Source organism: Corylus avellana, chromosome 3 (assembly GCF_965113065.1).
Source record: "Corylus avellana chromosome 3, dhCorAvel1.hap1.2, whole genome shotgun sequence".
In the NCBI taxonomy this organism is placed as follows: Eukaryota; Viridiplantae; Streptophyta; class Magnoliopsida; order Fagales; family Betulaceae; genus Corylus; species Corylus avellana.
This window is the reverse complement of record NC_142492.1, coordinates 15,204,097-15,227,976: the sequence shown is the minus strand read 5'-3', so window position 1 is coordinate 15,227,976 and position 23,880 is coordinate 15,204,097. Positions and strand designations below refer to the sequence as shown.

General features: G+C 36.9%; 1 pseudogene; it reads left to right on the top strand.

The window, feature by feature from the left end:
• The first annotated feature begins 19,315 nt into the window (after positions 1 to 19,315).
• LOC148586843 (uncharacterized) lies at positions 19,316 to 20,719 on the top strand (annotated as a pseudogene).
• Positions 20,720 to 23,880: the final 3,161 nt, after the last annotated feature.

Sequence of the window (23,880 nt, the reverse complement as noted above, 5' to 3'; positions counted from 1 at the left end):
ATGAGAGTTATGACCTATAAAACACTAGTTTTTTCTGCATTAAAATACTTAAGGCGATTGCCGCCGGGAGTACACCCCACTTTTATTTACTAAAAAATACTTTTATGGTGTATTAATAGAGACAATACCTCTTTTAAATGTTTACTAAAACTGTACGTTTATTTCTGCTTAAATGGGCTCAATCATGCCTAATTGTGAGGTTTACTTATTAAGTCGTTAGACTTATGCTGTTATTACCTTTTAGGAAGTTGTCACTAGAACTCAGGAGTGGCACGGTTGCCACTGCAGATCTTGCTTTAGAATCTTCATGTTGTTGACAGGTTTGCTTATTATTATTAGTTGCTCCATGTCTTAATTTTGAGGAATATGCGTGTCCATATGATGATTCAATAGTTTTTCTCAAATTTATATTACCTTCCTATGCATTAACTCTGATAATGCTTAGAGGGGTGATTCCTCATTTAGCCACAAGTTTGTTGAACTGGGGTAATTGCCAATAACCTTGCCAGGTTAGCCAAGGCTAATTTTGGGGGCGTTACATTATGGTATCAGAGCATATGGTCTTACCAACCAGAACTGCTAATCTAAGAATAGGACGTAACGCCTTAGCGATGATCTTAATGAATGGAGCATAGGATTGACCTAGAGTCTCTGATTGTTGTTTGATTGTGGTGCGGGCTATAGTAACAGCCTTTTTGATTGCTTAGTTTAAGAGTTGAGTGGGATCGCCTGTTCGCGTTAGAGGCACTTGATCTTGCTTCACACTCAATTGCGCGATGGGTGCTGACGTTGGGCAACTGTTTGAGAGTGGCCAGCAAGGGCCGTATGTGCCCAGGTACAAGCCTTCTCACCCCAAGCCCAAGGTTTCCACTTGCCCCTTTGAAGGTCGAAGTCCCCATCTCGGAAGAAGATTTCAGAGGGAGGAGCTCAAGCAGATTTCAAGGATGGCCCGGCTACAACAAAGTGTAAACGCCGCAGTGTGTCAACAGTACGAGACTTTCCTCCTGTTCCCGGTAGATGCAACCCTTACCTCAGCGTGGAAATGAAGTGGGAGATGCACACCCATCTAACTCAAATAGCGAATGAGTACGCTGAGATGGAATGCGAAGAGATTCGGCTGCTAAAGGCAGGTGCCCTACCTGCTGGATCTGACCGCCAGAAGACCGCCTTCCTTTCTAGCATCGATAAGGATTACGAGGCACTAGTCAAGGATGAAGAAGATCCTATAGAAGAATCCGGCGGAGAGTGCTAGACCTAACAGTTGGGTAGCTTTTGATTGAGTAGGGCACTAGGTAGTTGGATTATGTACCGTGCTTAGAAATGTGTTTTGTATCCATGTCTTTTCAAAAAAAAAAAAGGTATTTCGAAAGAAAATGAACTTTCACTCATACCTTGAGTTTTGTTTGCATACCGAAACCTACTTAGCCCTTTTGTCTCTTAAAAAAAAAAAAAAAAAATTTGGCTGTATGTACGCTTCCGTGATCGAACGTATGCCCAGAAACCCTAATTCTTCAGCGCCTCTTTTAGAAACGGCCAAACGTACCCTATGTAATACCCCGAAATTTATACTTAGAAGAAAGGTGATCTTAATATCAATGATAAGGAGGATTTGCACTTTTATTAAGATTTATATGAAGTTAGATAAATAGACTTAATGTGAAAGATGATGGGAAATTGCTAGATAGAATTTTAGTGGGTTATTGAAAGAAAAGTCACATTGTTTTGGACGCTGAAAATTCAATGAGTGACCTTAAATAAAAATGTTTTAAGACCTTATAGAATGATGAGAAAGGAAAATTTTAAAAGTGGTTTCATGATTTTTAGAAGATGCAAGTGTCAAAACAGGAATTTCAGTCAAACAGAGGCACCAAATTTCGAGGGACTTTTGAGGTACCAAACAGTTATGGGTTGCTATGATTTTTGGATATGTTGTGCGCCTTTGAATGAGAAAAATTTCAAACAAAAGTTCGTGTCATTTGGAGTTAAATTGAAAGAGTTATGATTTTTTCCAAGTTTAATAGGTCAAGCTGTCGAGTAGTTGAAGTACCTGCGACTTGGGAAATTAATTGGATTGGTTAATGATGTTTGTTAGCCACGATTTTTGGGTATGTGGTTGTCAAAAGGTTTAGGTTTATTGAGGATTAATTATAAAATTTTATGACTACATCTTCATAGGTTCATGTCAAGACACCTAAGTGCTAAAATGTAAGCATGCATAGTAAGCCACTTGATTGACACCTAAGGTTACACATGTTACCCAGCATGCTTCCATTGCCTTCTCATTGAACACCTGGGCAGCTAAGGTGTCAAGCTTACTTGACAGCAGGTGGGTAGAGTGCATGTGGGACAATGGGACAAATGGCCCACATGTGGCCAGCTTTTACATCTTATAAAGGGGAGCAATTTTCCCCCATTTGCTCACAGCTCAAGTGAGCGTGAGATGAGGGAGAGAACCGGAAGAAGAGAAGAAAGAAAGAGGAAGAAAATAAAGGAAAGAGAGGAGAAAAGAAAGAAAAGAGAGAAGAAGAAAAGAAAGAAGAGAAAGAAAGAGGAGGATGAAGAAGTAAAAAAAAAAAAAAGAAAAAAAAAGAGAACTCTCCAAGGTAATATTTTCATATCTTTTATGGTACTTTTAGTATGAAGCTAAACCCTAATTTTGTAGTTGGAATTAAATTGGGGCTTTTAGTGTATGAACACTTGAATTGCTATTTGGAGAAGTTAATTATATTTAGAGTGTTAATTGATCATAAATTATTATGGGATCCATAGAAGTTGATGCTTATTGGGTTTAGATGCTAATACGTCTTGTGATAATTAGAGTGATTGTTGTAACTGTTTCTAAGCTTTTGATATTGGGAGTAAGTTGCTAAATTAAATGGCTTAGGAAGAGAGCGATATTATGGCTAGATAGACTTCTTAAGCTGTTAATTGTAGTCGGATGATTTTAAAGTAATAAGAATATTATAACCTTGGTGTTTTAGTGTAAAGCAATTGGTTAGATTAAGGCCTTAGTGGAGTTGATTATTAGAATTCTATGTGAGGCATATAAATCAAGCATGGTAGGGTTGATGTCACTATAATGTTTGGCTAAGGATAGACGATGGCAGGATAAAGATTAGAGTTAAGATCCTTAGCAACTAAAGTGATGCATGATTGAGACTTGAAAACGAATTGATGACTAAGGTACTTTTTACCTCCGCTGTAGGAATTGTGAGTTGGATACAGATTCAAAATAAGGGCATGCAATGCTAGGTAAGGGGACACAATACCAAAAACCCCAACAAATTTTACTATAAATCTTTGGAAAAATGTTGGGGATTTTATAAAGAATTCACTTACATGATTTTCAATTGCACTTCCTTTCATATTTTAATGCCAAGTTTTATTCAATCATATGTCATTGTTTAAGAATTTTACGTGTTATAGTTACCCTATTTCATGATTTATGCATGACTGCAATTATGAATGAAAAGAGCTCTCAAAGTTCATGGCAGAGCATATAGTTACAAATGAGCTTACAGATTATATGAATTGTTATATGTGCATTCATGGTTATAAATGTTTAACTCGAGACACGATTATAGTGATGATCGGTACCGCATAGGGTAGCATGGCAAGCACACTGAGGGACGATTACGAGAAGGTGTGTGCTACCGTCCAGGTGGCCTTCACCTAGGGAAGTTCCCAACCTGGTAGCTCTCCCCTGTGACGACAGGATGAGCATATAGGTCCTTTGGGACAAGCCAACGTGCGCTGCTCACGGTAAATTTGTGGTGTCGGGTCAAAGGGTAAAACAATTATTTCGAAAGGAAAGTAAAAAGAAGTGCTTACTCATTTTGCAATTATCATGCTTATTTTGTTAATTATGTTATTCTGCATAAATTGTTATTGTACATGACTGAGATTTTGACATAGAAATCTGTATAGCATGTTTTATAGCATCTTGGTGTTGTGGCTACTTACTGAATTGTCAAACTCACCCCTTCTCCCTATACATCTTTTTCAGATTGCTCTATATATCGTAGTACTGAGGACATGGGTACCGGTGGGCCTCTTAGTTGTTAAAGATCCCATCGCTGCTTTATGGACTAGCAAGAGCAGTAGCAGTAGAAGTGTCTAGGACTTCATTCTATAGACTAGACGGCTTTGGATAAGCATAGACGGTGTAACTTTATAGCTTATGAGATTATTGAATACTAGCACATTATGTGTTTGTGATTTTATAATGAGAGTTTACAGTACTCTGGTGATGTTATGTTTTTGTGGTGAACATATGGTAGGAGCAATTTATATTTTTATTAAGAATATGTTACAATTGCTCTCAGTCGCTTTACCTCTAGAACTTGGGGCGTTACACCCTAAACCTTATTCATTTCAATTTTTTTGTCTCATTTTCTCTCGAACCAAACACACCCAATCGCATTTTCGGCCAAGTCTTCCAAGGATTTCAAAGGTATCTACCCTTTTACAAAGGTTAAAACAAGGTATGAAGATTTCCAAGCTCTTTTTTCAAACTTTCGCAACTTTAGGGTTTTGAATTAGATTTTCTGTTTTCTTGTAATTCTTGCATTTAGCTGGCTGGTTGTGAACTAGGGTCATGATATAGGGTAGTTATGCTTGCAATTGTGCATCTTTTTCCGTTTAAATCCTTACCCATTAGGATTGGGGATTTTTGCCCTAGATACGAAAGAACCATCTAGAACTTCCTTAATACTTGCAAGTGATGTGTTCTATAACTCCTTTGCCGTTTTTATTGAGATTAAACCGAAACCCATTGACCAATTTGATCAATTTCGATCAACCTAAATCCTAGCTTTTGAATTTAGGGTTTTTTTTGCCTAAATTCGAATTTTGTTGATTTTGTGACCTCCATTGGGTCTTATGGACCAAATGAAACCTAAAACCGATAATTGGGGATCCGATCTACCTTTTTGACCGATTGGATTTGGAAGTTCGCACCCAAACCAAAATTACCAAAATACCTGTGACATCCTATAAATTTTATAGATTTAAAATAGAGTTATAAAGCATCTTTGTATATATTAAATGCTTTTATAAGTGCTCTTAATATTATTATGCAAAAGAACATTTAAATCAAAGCAGTAAAACTAGCCATGAGGCGGTAATGACAATAGTGTAATGAAATTTAAAGAACTTGAAATTAAAAAATAGTTGAGAAGCTGGAATCAAAACTAGAAAGTAATATTGATAAAATATCTTACAAAAGTAAGTGATAGAACTTACTGAAGTAAGTGATAGAAGAGGAGGGGATACAAGAAGAAATCGAAATATGAAAGCAGGGGAAGGGCTAGAGAGCTTCTGAAGTAATGGGTAATAAGCTTCTGCCTTACAATAGGGAGAGGGGAGCCGTTATATAGGCAAATACAAGTAGTAAAACAAAATACAATCATGGAGCAAATAGTGAAAAGTAGATTCTGCAGTAGTGTCGGCAGACAAAATATGAATAGTAACAGTAATCCTGCACAGTGTGTCGGCAGCAACAGTGAATAGTAAAAGTGAACAGCACTTTAGCACAGTGATCTTCAAATAGTGGTGAATAGTAATCCGGAGAAAATTCTTTGAGAAGGGGAGAAACCAGTTGTTTGGAAACCAGCTGTTATGAGCCAGTCTGCACATCTGAATAATTACTAGCCGTTATGAAGCCAGTCTGAAATCTGAGAACTAAAAGCCGTTATGAGGCCATTCTTGGAGTCTGAAGAGAAAAGGTTGTTATAAGCCAATCTGGAATCTGAGAAACTAGCCGTTAAGGACTAATTAATCATAAATCTTCTATCCCTTGGTAGGGATAATAATCTTGTGAATCTTCAAAATATGGAGGAGGAATCTGAACAGGACTTTCAGACGATGATTCAGATTTTTCTTCTTCCTCGTCATCATCAGAATTATCATCAAGAGCAGCAAGGAGAGCTTTAATCTTTTCTTTCTTCTTGGAAGACTTCTTCTTTGAAGAACTGGATGAAGTAGTGGGAGAAGAACCAGGGGGTTTAGGCTTTTCTTCCGTTGGGGAAGTGATGAAAGTACTGGGAGTTATTAAGAGAGGGGATTTATTCTGGGGCAAAGTAGGAGCCTTGGGGGCTTGGGCCAATTCTTTAACAGAAATGACAATGGAATCAACTAGTGAGCATTTGTCCCACCATTTGACATACCAATGTCGTTGAATCTTGTTTTCTGTATGGATATATTGCCATTTCAGAATCCAAAGAATTTTAATTTTTTTGACAAAGTGTAACATAGGGGGAAACTTAGAACCATAAGCATCAACTCTGTAAGTAACCTTAAAATTCTGGAAAGCTTCAATTAATTTGAGAGGGAGAACTTCAGGGAGAATGCCAAATTGCATCCACCATCTGGAGAACCAAAAAGGGAGAATTCCGCAGAAATTTTTATCAAAATTAATAAACCAAGAATGATCAAAATTCAAGGTTTGGTAAAGCATAAACTTAAACCAGGCTTCAATATAATCATAATAAGTAAAAGGAATGTTAAATTCGTTAAGGGATTTTGGGGCAGAGGGATGGTCTCCCCATTCTTTTTCAGAAATAACTCTTTTAAAATAGACACTATGGAAAAGTAATTTCTGAGGATTAATTTTGTAAAAAATAGTCTTAAAAAAGACGGAATCAGTTTGACGCAAAATACCAGAATAATATGCTAAATTCTTTTGAGGATGTTCAGGAATCCAATGGAAATTAGGAGGAAAATAGGAGAGGGCAATATCTCCAGCAGATTTAGAAGAAGATGAACGATTCAATTCGATAAAAAATAAATTCTGGGAATAAGGAAGATTCACATAGGCAGACGTCTTATCATACCTAATGAAAGGACCTCGGGGTCTTTGGGAATTATCAGCAAAGGGATCATAAGGAGAAGCAAGGGTACTTGAATAGGAAACCTGGGAACCAGGGTTGAAGGGAGAAAATCTGTTGGTAATAGCAATAGAAGAAATAGGTAGGGAAGTAGCAACAGTAGATTCTGGTTTCAAGGCCAGAGCCTTGGAATCAACTTTTTCCTTGTCCTTTTTGCCAGCCATTGTGGCACTGCAAAAATTCATGAGGAATGAAATGGTTAAAACCTTAAGATTTAAAAACATGCAAAATAATGTCAAAATTATATTTTGATGCAGTGTTTTGAATCAAAAATGATAATATTAATATGCGCCATGTTCTAGGAATTGGGATGAATAATGAATTCTGGGAAAACACAATTGTTAGAGGGGTATAAAGTCCTAATAGGAATAGGGTTCTCATCACAATCTAACTTTAAACCTACAGGATTTCTAAACTTTATGCTCAATCTATTAATATCAATTTCAAATTTAGAGGCAAACTGGAATTGAATATTAACACCAAATTTAACAGTTGAAACACCAATCTCGTCAACAGAGAATGGATAAAGCAAAGCAAGGAAAGGCATTCAAAGAATTACTCTTTCAGTCATATTTTTAACAAGAACAGCAGAGATATGAAAACGAACATCATTCTGGCAAACAACTTGAGCATTATTTAATTCATATTTGATATGCAACTTGTTTCCACTAGCATAATTCAATTTCTCTGTGGATTTTTCAAAATATTTGCTAGGAATAAATCCTTCTTGAATGCAATTTAAATCAGAACCAAAATCAATTAAAGCAATAACATTGAAAGCATAATCATGAGAAATAGTAATATGAATTTTTGAATACCATTTGGGAGGAACATTTCTATTAATCATACTGACAACCTTAACATCATCAGAAAGAGGTTTATAGCTAGATTCAGCTTCATCATTATGCTTAGTCTTTTTATCAGAAACATTTTCTGGGAAACATTCTTTAAGATTTAAAAACAAAAGCTTTTGTTGTAAATCTTTGTTCTCAGTTTTAATAATATGCAAGTCACTTTGCAAGTTAACAATATCTTTCTTGATGTTACCAATCTCATGCTGCAAATCTGAGATAGTAACTACTTTGGATTTTTGTTTTGAAAATCGTTTCAAAGTATCCTCAAGAGAGATTTTAGTGTTAACGGGTTTTTCAAAATCTTTTATCATAAGTTTTTTAAGTTTTTTAAGATATTCTTCTTTCAATTCAGGATTTTCAATTTTTGAAATCGAAGTAAGAAACAGATCTTCTTGTTCTTCTGATTTGGTCAGAACCGAACAAGTTTTTGCGTTGCAGCACGAATCAGCACAACCAAATTTAACACAATTTCCAGAAATTTCAGAAGCAGAGTGATAATCAGAATCAGAGGAGGATAGAAAATCATTATCAGAAGAATAGTCAGAAAAATCATTGTTTTGAAAAATTCTAAAGATTTTTTCTTTATTCTTATCATCAATATCTAAAGCATTAATCTCTTTTTTAATCTTTTTGGGAGGTTTAGGGCACTTGTTAGCATAGTGTCCCGTTTCTCCGCAATTGAAACATTTATCTTTTGAAAAATATTTTTCAAATTTAGAATCTTTACTCTTTTTAGGATTTCTTGAAAAATTCTTATTAGGTTTATTAAATTTTCTTCTCTTATGACTATTGTAATATGGAGCGGGTGATTTCATGAAAATCTTGCCAAATTTCTTCCTATGCTTACGGGAGGGAGCAATAGGAGGCAATCCGAACTGTTCACAGAAATTTCCCATTTCATACTTAGCTTTCTTGGCGTTCTTTAAATGTTGTCTGATCATCTTCTGATCAATACACATTTTAATACCAAGTTTCTTGACAGTAGAGAATAAGTCTCCATAAGTCAAGTTTTCGTAATCAATGAGACTAGTATTAGAATTAATCAATTCATCTTTTACTTTGTGAGCAAATAATGAAGGCAATCCATCAATAAACTTTTCTTTCCAATAAGGTTTTTGACTGTCAGGTCTAACCATAACACGGGAAAGAAAAACATCTTGATACCATCTATAGTCAGACATAGTAGGACATCGAAGATTATTCAAATAATTAGAAATACGAGAAGTAATATTAGAAGGAGTACCAACAGAATTTTTAATAATTGTATAAATCAAGGTATTAACACCATCAGGTTCACCCACATTCTCATGTTCATTAAGAATGGGTAAGCCTTCTTCATTACACTTTACTGCTGTCCTGATCTAGTTTCTTGTCTGTTCAGAGAGATAATTATCCCACCAATTTCAAAGAGTACCAGAAAAACTAGTAGCAAGTAAATCCACAATATCAGCTTGGCTTTTATTGTGATTAGTAAGATAGGCATTAGCAACCATAGACATATGATTCATCTTATTAAGCAGTTCTTGCTCAGATAAACCATCAATATTCCATTCGTACAATTTATCAGCAGAAACAGAAAATTAAGACTGGAGAAATCTTTCTTCAAATTGTAAATCAAGAGGAGTAGGTTTTGGATAAAAATTCTTTGTGGGATTGAAAGATCTAGATCCGTCAAAGATCCTTTGGAGTTTTGGCTCCAAGTCAATCTTGCCAAAGTTTTCTTCAAGAATTTTAATATCAGAATCAGTAGAATCATGGGAAATTTCAGAATCAGAAGAAGAAGCTTTTCTAATGGCAAAGTTCTGTCCAGAAGTACTGGTACGAGTTGTTTTTAACTTTGTCAATTCAGAAAGTAATTGGTTAACTTTCTCAAGGTTCACTTGAGAAGTAGTTTTCAAACCAGAAGATTTCTTTAAATCAAGAAGGGAAATCAGAGGTTTTTCAATCTTAGAAGGAATGGAAGAAATTTTTAAATCAGTAGAGGGAGAGGGAATTTTCTCTTCAATACGGTCTAATTGTTGTCCTATAATATGAAGAGATTGAGTAACAAAATTATTTTGCTCGATAATTTTCCTATCGTTATTAATAGGATCCTTATCATGGGTTTTGAAAGGGGAACATTTAACAATAACTTTATTACATTCAAGAAGAGTATTTTCAAGAGGAGGATGAGAAGATCTGACAACAGATTTATCTTCTTTAACAAAATTCTTTTTGACAACATTCAAAAAATTATCGATAGGGAAATGTTTTTGAAGATAATCAAAAAATAAAATATGTTTCTGGGACTCAATCATCATCTCCGTCCATTTGACTTTAATGAGATTTTGTTCCTTTTCAGAATATTTGGCGCGGTAAGCATGCCGTATATCACGATTTTCTTTTGAGTTAAAATCCTTGGACAAAGCTGGCCAATCAATAACAGAAAAGAAATCTTTAATGGGAGCAGTAATAACATTACACTGATGATGAAGATCAGTGGGAAGAGGAGCATTAAAATCAGAAGCAGAAGGAGAAACAGATCCACCTTCATCATCCGTTGGGGGATGATTTATGGTAGAGTAATAAGCAGAGGAAACTTGGGAATCGGTAGAAATTCCTTTAAGTTTTAAATCAAGGTTAATCGTAGGATAAATAGGAGGATTAAGAGACTCATCCACATCCTTATCACGACGTCGGAGCCCTTCTGTGGTTGTAGAACCAGCAAAAGAATTCCTTCATTCGTTAAACAAAAGAGGTCTTTCAATTCTGCTTGAAAGTCCTAAATCAGAAAAATTGATTTTAACAGATCCATCCATGTATTGTTGGATGTGATCAAGATTAGTGGCATCATTCACTACTCGAGAAGGTTTTGTAACATTTTCCAAAAGCCATTCGTTGGGGAGGTCAATCTCATCCCATCGAATCATTTTTAGGGTTTTAATATTAGCATTCTGAGTAGAACTTTGAATTAACAAAGTAGATTCACCTGGATTCTTGATCACGGCTTGTGGATCTAGATTTGTTTTCATCAATTTGTAATAAATACGGTAGATGATAGCAAGAGGTTTGCTACCTTCTTCCATATTATAACCAGAAGTAAGAATATTCAAAGTTAAAGCTTTAAGAATATGAACATCATTTAAAGCAAGAGAGATATTAGGGAAAACATCAAAATGGACAGGACCATTAAACAGAGAAGATTGAATCATACCAAGAATGCTGGTACGGAAATCAACAAATCTAGCATCACGCAAACATAACAAAACAGAAGCATTGATACCAAGTCGAGTCAAAGGCTTGATTGCAACTTGAACAGAACAAATATGCAAGAATTTGTAACCTTTAGCAAGAGAATCATTAACAAATTTCTTATTAAACAAGGTAATAGTTTGATTATTACCCGATATAGCAAATGCTTGTTCAACAGTTTTAACTGAATATTCAGTTTTAAAAGAAGATTTCAACCAAGAAGTAGTATAAACATCGCAACTCTTAAGCTTGGGGATATTCCATTTATCAAATTTAAAATCATTATCACCTTCAACAGAAAATTGTTCAAAATTAACCACGTCAGGTGGTAAACTAGAACTAGAGCTAACAGAAGAATTAGATTTCCACATTTTGATACACAGACTACACACAAAATTACTCACTGGGCATCGGCTTACAGAATCTCATCCTAGGTACTCACTCACAAGGCAAACTTCCTAAGCATGTCCTTCCTAGACGCAAAACTATCCACACATACCCTTGGCCTCACCCACAGTTTCTTCTCCGCGCCTTAACACGCCAACCTAGGCTTTCAACGGGACTTATAGGTACCTGGCAAACTGTAGTGACGGGGTGGTGGACTACCGTTCAACAACTAGGAATTCGACACAAAGAAAGGTTAACAGGGAGTGAATACTCAGAAGGGTCAACAGCAAGACGAGACACAGGGAGGTCAAGAGAGAGCTGGGTGTACATCAAGGCAGCAAAGTTGCGCTTCCTCCCCCTCCGTTGTTGGTATCAGAGCCATAAGAGTTCCGATCTCTTTGCTGCCTTGATGTACACCCTGCTCCCTCTTGACCTCCCTGTGTCTCGTCTCGCCTTCTTAGCTTCCAAGAAAAGAACAAGACCAACGTGTCTTTATCCCTTCAATTCCTTGACAATTGTATCTCATGCATAGCCAATCAGGTATTTTGAAGCCACGTAGTAGACAACTGTCCTTCAGCATGGATTTCACCGTATTTCTCTCGACACTTGTCTTTCAGCTTGAATTTTTACTATATCTCTCTCTCTCTCAACTCTCCTTGGTTATTGTATAAATACCCCAAAAGCTTTCATCGTTCCTCACGTCCACACTGTAGAGAAGCACAAGCATGAGGATTGTTTCAAGACATTCTTTCAATCTCACTCTTAGCATAGCAGCGGTAAGGAATTGCTGCTCTCTTTCTCTGTTATCATTTTGTCTTCTTGAAAAGAGATTGAGGATATGTTTATTATTTGCTTCTTATGGGTATTTGTTTTAGGATTCCTATATGGGTAGTTGTTTAGGAATTTGTAAAAAGGCTTGAACCACTCTTGTTGTTGAAGTGTTAGTTCGGTAGATTTTATAAAGATTATATATATGCAGTATTTTGTTTAGTCAGATTTTTATATATGTTCACATAAGTCAGTGTATATATGTATAGTATTTTTGTGATTAGATTTTATACATCATGTAAAAATAAAAAATAAAAATAAATTATAGATGTGTAAGATGATGTACAAATTTAATTGTACTCGCAAGCGCACGAGTCATATGCAATATAGCGTGTGTGCAAGTGCGAGGTCAATCCACAGGGAATTGTGTCGTGAAAACTAATTCTTATCTAAACTAATCCTATTTTAACCTAGTTCCGAAGTTTGTCGTGCATTTGAAATTGAAAACAAAAACTAAAACAAAGGGAAATTATTAAAAGATAAAAGGAGCACTAAGGTTTTCAGAATCCACCTCACCACATTAAAGCATACATTCTCATGTGTTTGTTCATACTTCCGACAAACAATTAAAACCTATGCATGTTCTATTGTTCCTATTGAAAGATTCAATGAATCCATCCATTTTACAAATGACAATGCATATCCAATTTAGTTTAAAAGATCCAATGTGTCCATGCTTTGCACAAAAGACAATGGATATCCAAAGTAAATCAAAAGATGCAAAGTATCTGTCAGATGAAACACATTGAATATCCAACTTCGGCACAATCAAACACAATTTTGTCACATAATTGAATTGAAACGAACATACATTACAATAAGGTCGGATTTGTACGAACAAAACATAAAAATATAAAACTAATCAATGGCGAGGCTTCATCTTCAACCTTAGTTGAAGATTTAGCCTCTCATGACAAAAGAAATCATAAAGAAACTAAATTACTTCATTAAAATTAAAAAACTTACAAAAGAATCGAGTTCCAAGCTACAAAAACCCAGAAAACACGAAATACGACCAAGAACGGCGCCCTTGGCGCATCTCTGTACGTCTACAATGCAAAAGAATGATATTTATAAGCTAATTTTAGGGTTTCAACGCTGCCAAGTCGGCCGAGTGCGCTCGATCGCACTCTAGGTGCGCTTGATCGCACGCGTGCAACAAGTTTCCTGCTGCACAATGCGCGAGTGCGCTCGATCGCACTAAACGTGTGCTCGAGCGCACTTCCAGTCGGAATTAACCCACTCTTGTGAAACATGACTTTGTAGATCTTTGAGTTATCTTTCCAATGACACCAAGATCACCTCAATCCAAGCTATACAACTTTAGATATGGCATTTTTAGTGGGACTCGTTGGGTGCGAATCATCGCTCGATCCCAATTTGCTGCCAATGCTCTAAGAAGTGTCTTAAGCCCCAGAATTAATAAAATGAGTTGCGAGTATCACCTTAAAGCCGCTTTTCTCTCTTAACAACCTGTAAATCACTAAAATACCAAAACTATCCAAAAACATCAGAAATTAACACAGCCAAGAGTTTAACAAACATAAGTTAAGGGGCCCAAATATACAATATTTGGCACTCATCAAATACCCCCAAACTTACATTTTGCTAGTCTCTTAGCAAAAAAAAAATGAAAACAAGAAACATAAGTCCGCTGTCGTGGGAGAGACGATTGCATTTAGCATATGCAACAAGCCTTTTAAACCCCTAGGCATCCCTAATGGACGAGTGAAGTCTCGTGAGGGTTTAACATGAATGATACCCACAAACATTGTCAGTCCTATGTCATTGACAAACACAATTTTCACACAAACACATGGTTCTCACATCATGAGCAGGTTTAACAAAGTGAACACCACAATCAAATCATCAAGCCAACCACAAATCATTCAACTCAAAGGTGGAAATTTGAGACAACACAAGCTTCAATAGGTGCAAAGTGAAACTAACACGAAGTTAAAAGGCTTCAATTTTTCTCAAAGTTTGGTGTACCTCAAAATTCATAAGAATTCACACAGATGAAAACACCAAAGTCTTAGATCAAGACATGCATTTATATATATATATATTTTATTTTTTATTTTTTTGTGTAGGCTATGCAATGTTCAGCTCCCTTAAGCTTTCTAATTGACCTATATAATGAGTGTTGGGCCAGTGACTCCCAAACCAAATGGTTTTAGGGCACTAGATGTAAAACATCCCTAAGGCTTAATTACTCAAGTCAAAAAGGCTACGAAGTCAAACTAGCCATACAATCAACCAAATTGAATTTCTCATCTTTTTACGCGAACACTCAATGCTTAGTGAGGCATGAGGTCCAGTTACTCAATGAAAAGCTCAAACTAATGATGACACCTTTTTATTTTTTATTTTTTTTATCTATCCTCAAGCCAAGGTTTCATCAACACTTCATCCTACAAATCGTAAGGCACACCCTAATCTATCCAAATCTTATACCTCACAGACTTTATGCTAGTGTGCTTGTGATTCAACTTAGACATGTGAAGTCTCTCTAATCCACCAAATGAGTCAAATGACTCAGATTTCTAATGACATGCAGTGTTCAAAAGTTAAACACACTAATGAAATGCAAACCACAGTTATGATGTAACTCATGCCCAATCAACAACATAGCAGATTTTTTTTTTTTTTTTTTTTTTAAACAAAACAAACAAAAAGACAATATGTTTTCCCACACCCCCAAACTTAAATGACACATTGTCCCCAATGTGGCAAGAGATACAATACCGTGGGATGAGGAAACTCGAGTGTTCAAAGGCTAGGGCATCCCCTAAACTTGAACACCAAAACACCTGTCAAAATCTAACAGCAATATTTCCTCATAGAAACAAATATCAAAAGATTAATTGCTGATAGAAACAAAAATAAAATTAAGAAAGAAAGAAAATGTGCAGAAATTAAAATGGGGAAGAAATTTTACAGTGCTTTCCCTGATCATTTGGATGTCCGACCAATCCCTTCTACCCTTTCTTCTTAAGAATTTAATATCCCTCTGGAAGGATGTTTCGCCATCTTATGTAGCCAACTTGCTTGCTCCGAAGGATCTTTTTGGGACGATGGTTCCTAGGACTGCTTGCTTGTTTGCAAAGATCCTTAAGAGTCTTGGCATAAAATGGCTCTTTGAGACATTGAATAAGTGGAGCTTGGGGTTCATGAAGTGTCTCAAGAGGGATTGTGACAAAGGAGTGAGCTTCAGTACTCACTTCCTTGACAGTGGACAGATTTGGAGTTGGCAGGGGATCAATTTGCTCAACTTGCTCCTCTTTTTCTTTCTCCTCATGGTTACCCACAATGAAAGGCTTATCTGCTAATGAGGGTGAGTTAGGGAATGATATCTCAGTGGTTTCCCCATTCTCAGTTCGCATCTTGGGAGTGAAGCCTAATAAAGCATCAGTTTGCTCAAGTAACTTGTCAAGGTCTAGGTCACATCCAAATTGAGCACAACACTTTCCCAATGGGTCCTCCAGACTTGGCTTATCAGCAGTCTCCTTAACAATTTTCTCTCTCCCAATTGGGGTGGCTGGGACATGCTCATGATCAGGATTGCTAGAATCATCCTCATCAATCATGTAGTGCCTTTCAGCCATCAATTGACTTTGAAGCTCTTCTTCCTCTATTCTAGTGAGTTCAGCAACTAAATGACCAAGCTGTCCTTCCAACTTTTCAATTGCTTGAGTGTTGGCCATGGCTGCATTCTTCACTTCATTTATGGCTTGGGAGTTGACCATGGTGGCATTTTTAAGCTCTTGCAAGGTTTGGCCATTAGATTGTATGAACGCTTTGAGGTTGTTTTCCAATGATAAATCTTGTGGAGGATAATTGCAGGGTGAAGAGGTAGAGGATTGGTTGTTGAACTGCGGATATTCAAGACGGTGCAGTTCATCAAATTGGGGAGCATAATTTCCCGTAGCATTAGCTTGCCACGAGAAATTAGAATGGTTGCTCTAGTCTGGGGTGTAGCAATTGAAATTTGATTCAGATCCCGGATTGGAGAAGTTGGTGTTTATTTGCTCATGTGAATTGGAAAATTGTCCCAGGATGGACAATTACCTAAACTATGATAAGGGTTAGAGCAGTATGAACATGGTCCATGTGGGTGAAAATGGTGAGGATAGTTTGTAGGAGCGGGTGTCCTACAACTAGGGGTAGCATTAAAATTACCTAAAGGAAAATTCATGCTTATCCTTACTCTTTAAACAAAACAAACTTCCACAAGAAACATTAACCAAAATTTTTTTGTTTTTTGTTTTATTTTTTTATTTTTTTATTTTATTTTTTGGTTTATTTTTTTATTTATTTTTTGAAAATAAAATAAACAAAAATACCAAAAATTAAAAACTTAAGACAAAAACTCACAAAACGGACCAAACATAAGTTTAGCAAAATTCAAGGTGTTGGCCCGTTTTGGTGCAGTCTGAGGAGGTGCGCTTGAACGCAGGTGATGTGCGATCTAGCGTAGATGGGCGCAGGGTGTGCGCTCGAGCGCAGGCGCGCGGGACGCTTGCTGCATTAGGCTTGAATGCGCCCGAACGCAGTTATGTGCGATAGAGCGCTTTGGCAGGGACTAGTTCCTTCGGAAGAACTGCAACAGAAACAACAAAAACAAACAATTTTTTCTCTTTTTTTTTTTTTTTTTGTTAGTAACTGTAAACAGAAACAAATAAAAAATAAAAAGAAACAAATTGTAAAAAGAAAATAACTAGTAGAAAAACAAAATCAATTTTCACAAAAACAAACAACTCCCCGGCAACGGCGCCAAAATTTGATGTACAAATTTAATTGCACTCGCAAGCGCAAGAGTCATATGCAATATAGCGTGTGTGCAAGTGCGAGGTCAATCCACAGGGAATTGTGTTGTGAAAACTAATTCTTATCTAAACTAATCCTATTTTAACCTAGTTCCGAAGTTTATCGTGCATTTGAAATTGAAAACAAAAACAAAAACAAAATGAAATTATAAAGATAAAAGGGGCACTAAGGTTTTCAGAAATCACCTCACCACATTAAAGCATACATTCTCATATGTTTGTTCATACTTCCGACAAACAATTAAAACCTATGCATGTTCTATTGTTCCTATTGAAAGATTCAATGAATCCATCCATTTTACAAATGACAATGCATATCCAATTTAGTTCAAAAGATCCAATGTGTCCATGCTTTGCACAAAAGACAATGGATATCCAAAATAAATCAAAAGATGCAAAGTATCTGTCGGATGAAACAAATTGAATATCCAACTTCGGCACAATCAAACACAATTTTGTCACATAATTGAATTGAAACGAACATACATTACATTAAGGTCGGATTTGCACGAACAAAACATAAAAATATAAAACTAATCAATGGCGAGGCTTCATCTTCAACCTTAGTTGAAGATTTAGCCTCTCATGACAAAAGAAATCATAAAGAAACTAAATTACTTCATTAAAATTAAAAAACTTACAAAAGAATTCGAGTTCGAAGCTACAAAAACCCAGAAAACATGAAATACGACCAAGAACGGCGCCCCCGGCGAGTCTCTGTACGTTTACAATGAAAAAGAATGATATTTATAAGCTAATTTTAGGGTTTCAGTGCTGCCAGGTCGGCCGAGTGCACTCAATCGCACTCTAGGTGCGCTCGAACGCACTTGTGCAACAAGTTTCCTGCTACATAGGGTGCGAGTGCGCTTGATCGCACTAAACGTGCGCTCAAGCACACTTCCAGTCGGAATTAGCCCACTTTTGTGAAACATGTCTTTGTAGATCTTTGAGTTAGCTTTCTAATGACACCAAGATCACCTCAAGCCGAGCTATACAACTCTAGATATGACATTTTTAGTGGGACTCGTCGGGTGTGAATCATCGCTCGATCCCAATTTGCTGCCAATGCTCCATGAAGTGTCTTAAGCCCCAGAATTAATAAAATGAGTTGCAAATATCACCTTAAAGCTGCATTTCTCTCTTAATAACCTGCAAATCACTAAAATACCAAAACTAACCAAAAAATCAGAAATTAACACAGCTAAGAGTTTAACAAACATAAGTTAAGGGGCCCAAATATACAATATTTGACACTCATCATAAGACTTGTAGGATAATTGAATATATATATATATATATATATATATACACACACACACACACACATAAGGTTTTTGTGTGTATATAAATATATATGCAGCATTATTGGGGATTGGAAATTGGATATCACATAAGGACTATATATGTGTAGATATATCTATATATATGGGTATTTTATTTAAAATTTTAGACTAAAACTTTAAGATATTCCTCTAAGTTCACCTTTGCAATTTATTTAGGTAGAAGGACGACTCGACTCAACCCAACATCAAATCCAAGTAAGGAGACACAACACCAAAAACCCCAACAAATTTTATTATAAATCTTTTGAAAAATGTTGGGGATTTCATAAAGAATCCACTTACATAATTTTCAATTGCACTTCCTTCCATATTTTAATGACAAGTTTTATTCATTCATATGTCATTGTTTAAGAATTTTACGTATTTCATGATTTATGCATGATTGTAATTATGACTGAAAAGAGCTCTCAAAGTTTATGGCATAGTATACAGTTACAGTTGAGCTTACAGATCATATGAAATGTTACATGTGCATTCATGTTTATAAATGTTTAACTCGAGACACGATTATAGTCACGATTGGTACCACATAGGGTAGCATGGCAAGCATACCGAAGGACGGTTACAAGAAGGTGTGTGCTACTAGCCAAGTGGCCATCACCTAGGGAAGTTCCCAACCTGGTACCTCTCCCTTGTGATGACAGGATGAGCATATAGGTCCAGCGGGACAAGTCAACATGCGCCGCTCTCGGTAAATTTGTGGTGTCGGGTCAAAGGGTAAAATAGTAGTTTTGAAAGAAAAGTAAAATGGAAGTGCTTGTACATCTCGTAACTTACTTGTTATTCTTGCATTAATTGACAATTATTTTATTATTTGTGCATAACTGAGATTATGGCATAAAATCTGCATAGCATGTTTTGTAGCATCTTTGTGTTATGGCTACTTACTGAGTTGTCGAACTCACCCATTTTCCCTTTAAATTTTTCAGATGCCACTATACATGATAGTTTTAAGGATGGGGCTTCCAGTGGGTGTCCTTATACTTGAGGACCTGGTCATATGGCCCTACGACTGGGACACGTGGACTTACTATTTCGCGGAGCCGTAGGAGTTGTAGAGCCTAGGATTCTAGTAGGTTGCAAGGATCAAGCCATTACTGTGCAAAATTTTGTTTTTTTGTAGACTGCACAATTTTTTTTTTTTTTTTTGTATATAGGAGGACATTTGACGTTTGGGAAGGTTATAACCTCCCTATAATAGTCACTTTTGGTTATGCCTTCTAGTAGGGCTTGTAATGTTTATTTTTGGATTCCCAGCTTATATGTACACAAGATGTTATAAATGTTTATATTAAAGTACTCGTTTTATAACGTATTGCCTTTCTATATTTCCTTGTTTTAATATTAATATTGTAATGATAATAATAATTATATTTCCTTAATTGTTGCGAGTCCTATTAAGTTCGCATTTCCCCTATTCAGCTTAACCGGGGGCGTGACTAGTGTGGTATGAGAGCCAACTCAACTATAAGTTTGACTTGCTTTTTAACCTAGGAAATAATGTGGAAACCCAGGCTTAGGTTAGATTGCATCACTACGCTTATGATTTAAATTTTTGCAAGTAGTTAAATAGGAAACTCTAATTTTTGACACGTTATAGAGTCATAGCAGAAGGAGGAGAAGGATCATCCCAAGGTTTGGAAGCTGAGGCTACCCCGGATATGGCTCAAATGTTTCAAGCTATGGCTAGGCAATTCGTCACGGCCATAACTGATCTTAGGAGAGAAGCACCCCGTGAGGAGGAGCACGACTGCCCGTTCAAACGCTTCGAATGACTCCACATTCCTCTGTTTGATGGGAAATGTGATCCTATGGAGTACGAAAATTGGTTGACTGACGTGGAAGAAATTTTGCGACTCGCAGGTTGAACGGAAGAACAAAAAGTACAATACACAGCTTATTGACTGTCAGGTGAAGCCAGGCACTGGTGGACCGCCAAGAAGGTATTACTAATTCAAGGACTAGGCAGAGAGGAATCAATCTCTTGGCCGCGATTTTAGAAAGAATTTCTCTAGCAATATTTTCCCAAGATACTCAGAGAAGCGAAGGCTCGAGAATTCATGGATCTCACCCAGGGAAATATGATAGTCGCCCAGTATGCTGGCCGCTTCAATGAATTGGCTCGCTTTGCTCCCTACTTGGTGGCGGCTGAACAAAATCGAGTAAGGAAGTTTGAACAGGGTCTCAACCCACGAATCCATGATCGTGTTGTATGCTTTGAAATTCGAGATTTGGTGGAATTAGTCAACAAGGCCTCCCTAGTTGAGGAGAGTGTGAAGAGAAATGCTTTGGCAATGTCGGTGTTAAGTACTAAAATATTCATATTTTTAGCCCTTAACTTACATGTTTTAATCCTTTAGTTTTAGTTAATTCATGCCATTTTAGTTCCTTTATGTGTTTTCCATGCTTTTATAGGCTTTTGGAAGAAAATGGAGTAAATCTGGAAGATTTGGGCTCAAAGAGAGAAAATGGGAAAAGTTGGAGCCCCTTACAGTGTGATCGATCGCAAGCTCCCTGCGATTGAGCTCACTACTAGAGAAGACAAAGCATGAAGCGGCCATGTGCGATCGAGCACACACGGGTTGCGATCGATCGCACCCGTGTGCAGGTGACACATCAAGAGTGCGGCCAGACTATTAGTATTTCCATATTAGGGTTTTTCAACTCCCACTTGTAATAGGAATAAAACCCGACGAATTTTCTAGGTTTTACTTGTGTAACAAGGACTTCTGAAGCCCAATATATAGAACTCTAAACCTTGAGAATAGGGAAAAAAAAAAGCTAGAAAGGACAATTTCCAAGGAGAAGAATTGGAGCTCTTCAAGTTCAAGTTTCGGGTTTATTCTTTTCCTTTCTTTTTATGAAGATGTTTAACATCAAACTTATGTGTAACTAATTTATTTAGTAGGGCTAGATTGAAGCCCTAGTTATGTTTAGTTAATATTCAATATTGGTGCCTTTGTGATGATCATATTGTGATATTTAAGGTGATTAATTCCTACTTTCATGAATTCCTCATATGTGTGTGCTTGATCAACATATGCATGTGGTATGGACTAGTTAGTTATAAACCAATTTGGATGACCGAGTCCTAGGTTTAATAAAAGTAACAAAAGAAATCCACACTGGGTTCTTGGGTTAATCAACATGGGGAACCGGGAGTTTACACCCATGTCCTAGGCCTCATGTGTTTGTCAATTTCCACAGAATATATGCTTTCTTAAAGAACAATTTAGTATACACCCATGCTAGATCCTATAAGAAAGAAAAGAGTTAAAGTATACACCCATGCCTAACTCGTTGCTTAGGGAAATCAATAGCTTAAGGAGTATACAACTATGCCCTTAGGTTGACAAACATTAGATATACATAACATGATCAAAACATTGGCATATTGATATATTATCTAAATATAATTAGTGGTGGATATCAAAGCCCTACCTTTTTATCATTATCAAATCAAAACCAATCTTTGTTTTATTTTACTTTTGGAATTTATTTTAGACAAAATTTAGCAATCCTCGTAGGAATAACCCCGTACTTGTACTCTATACTACTATGTTGACCTCGTGCATTTGCGGGTAAAACATACAATTATTTGCCTATTAATTTAGGTAGATATTTGTAACAACATGCGGAAACATGAAAGAGGGCTGCACCCCCACCGAATCGAAACCAAGCTGGATGGAAACGAAGACTGAACATAAATAATGAGGGAGTCAAACCTATGGGGAACGGACCGGGTTCAGCCATTGGCGCGCCCTGTCCAAAATGTCAATGCCCCCACTACAGACTGTGTCGTACGAGGACTAACATGTGCTACTGATGCTGTCAAGCCGGTCACTTTGCATGGGATTGCCCAAAGGCAAAAGGAGGTGCTGCATCACTACAGACAGGGAATAATCGTAGACTACCCACTCAAGCCAGGGTTTATGCCCTCACACTAGGTGAAGCAGAAATGAAGAATGGAGTAGTCACAAGTACTCTACCTCTCTTTATTGGAAAGGTTATGGTTTTATTCGATTCTGGAGCTATTCATTCTTTTATATCAGCTAAGTATGCTAGGAGATTTTGTATTAATGTAGAACCAATGGAAGTATGAGTACTAGTATCTACCCCGGTAGGCAAATTAGTGTTATGCAGGAAAATAGTCTTGGGTTGCCCAATTTTGATTGAGGGAAGAACCCTCACGGCTAATTTGATAGTATTCGATATTATCCTCGGAATGGATTGGTTATCAAACAATCATGCCATCATTGATTACCACAACAAAGAGATGATTTTTAGATTACCAGCTGACTTCGAATTCAAATTTGTGGGAACTAAGTTGGGCGCTACTCCACAACTAATCTCAGCAACACAGGCCAAGCAATTATTACTAGAGGGATGTTAAGTCTACCTGGCATACTTAAAGGAGTCGCCTCATGAGGAGAGAAGAATGGAGGGCATACCTGTGGTGCAAGAATTTCTTGATGTCTTTCCAGAAGACTTTCCAGGACTTCCTCCTAACAGGGAGATAGAATTTTGCATTGATCTAATTCCGGGAGCACCTCCAATATGCAAGGCACCCTACAGGATGGCACCCGCAGAATTAAAAGAATTGAAGACCCAGCTATAGGAATTGTTAGACAAAGGATTCATTCACCCTAGCGTATCGCTGTGGGGAGCGCCTGTACTCTTTGTGAAAAAGAAGGATGGTACTTTCTTGATGTGTATTGACTGCCGGGAACTTAACAAAATTACCATAAAAAATAGATATCCACTACCTTGCATGGAAGATTTGTTCTACCAGCTGCAGGGTGCTCTGATTTTCTCAAAGATCGACCTTCGTTCAGGGTATCACCAGCTGAGGATAAGGAGGGAAGATATTTCCAAGATGGCTTTTTGTACCCGATATGGCCATTATGAGTATTTGGTAATGCCATTTGGGTTAGCTAACACCCTAGCAGCATTCATGGACCTGATGAATCGGGTATTCCATGATTTCTTAAATCAATTCATGGTGGTGTTCATTGACGATATCTTAATCTACTCAAAAAGCTTGGAAGAACATGAAGATCATTTGAGGTGTGTTTTGCAAAGTATTAGAGAAAAACAGTTGTATGCAAAGTTCTCAAAGTGCGAGTTTTGGCTGGATAGAGTCACTTTTCTCGAGCATGTAGTATCAAAAGACGGCATCTCAGTAGACCCCGAGAAGGTTGAAGCTATAGTAAATTGGGAGAGACCCACCAATGTACATGAAATCAGAAGTTTCTTGGGTCTGGCTGGCTATTATCGGCCTTTTGTGGAAGGTTTTTCTAAGTTGTCTGGACCGCTAACTGCTTTAACAAGAAAGAATGCTCATTTCTTGTGGACTGATGAATGTGAGCAAAGTTTTCAAGAACTAAAACGGCTGTTGGTAACTGCTCCAATCTTAACGCTTCCATCAGAATCTTGTGGATTTGTTATTTATAGCGATGCTTTCAGAAAGGGGCTTGGCTGCGTCCTCATGCAAAATGATAGAGTAGTAGCATATGCTTCT